We start from the raw sequence: 231 nt of genomic DNA on the forward strand, positions 1-231 counted from the left end.
AAGTCAAAACTAGGGTGTCCCATTAGAAAAAATCATCGTGACCTTGAAGTAACCTTCAAAATTGACCTCAAGGTCAAAACCAATGGTACAATTGAATGACCCCCTCTGTCCTGGTCAACTTTTATCTAAACCATTTTTTTGTAGATACCGTAATTTGGAAGATATTCGGATCCATAGACTAAAATGACTCACCCTTTATGATATAGAACTCTAGAACTATTGTAAAACAAA

This window comes from Odontomachus brunneus, unplaced genomic scaffold (genome assembly GCF_010583005.1).
Source record: "Odontomachus brunneus isolate Ranch 3 - 2012 unplaced genomic scaffold, Obru_v1 Obru_scaffold_105, whole genome shotgun sequence".
NCBI classification, from domain to species: domain Eukaryota; kingdom Metazoa; phylum Arthropoda; class Insecta; order Hymenoptera; family Formicidae; genus Odontomachus; species Odontomachus brunneus.